Raw genomic sequence first — 334 nt, forward strand, 5'->3', positions numbered from 1 at the left:
TTTTCTCTCCAAGTTTTTCTCTCATTTTTCTTCTTCAAGTGTTGAGGAAGAAATATTCTTCTCATTGAAAAATCTTCTTGTTTTTCTAGTGCAAAACAAGAAGGGATTTACCTAGCAAGTGGTGGGCCTAATTTTGAAGGTTGGAAGCTTGTAGATTAGTCATCCTTTGAAGAGCTAAGGTGTTTACACCTTAGTTGGAGCCATACATCAATCCTTGTGATTGATAGGTACATTTCTTAACACACTATGAATGTCATTTTGTTGTTTTTGTATTTGCTACACCAAGATATGGAGGTGGCCGAAATTTTTACTTAAAAATTTGATTTTTAAACTT

The sequence above is a fragment of the Primulina huaijiensis genome, chromosome 7, assembly GCF_012295235.1.
Source record: "Primulina huaijiensis isolate GDHJ02 chromosome 7, ASM1229523v2, whole genome shotgun sequence".
Taxonomy (NCBI): domain Eukaryota; kingdom Viridiplantae; phylum Streptophyta; class Magnoliopsida; order Lamiales; family Gesneriaceae; genus Primulina; species Primulina huaijiensis.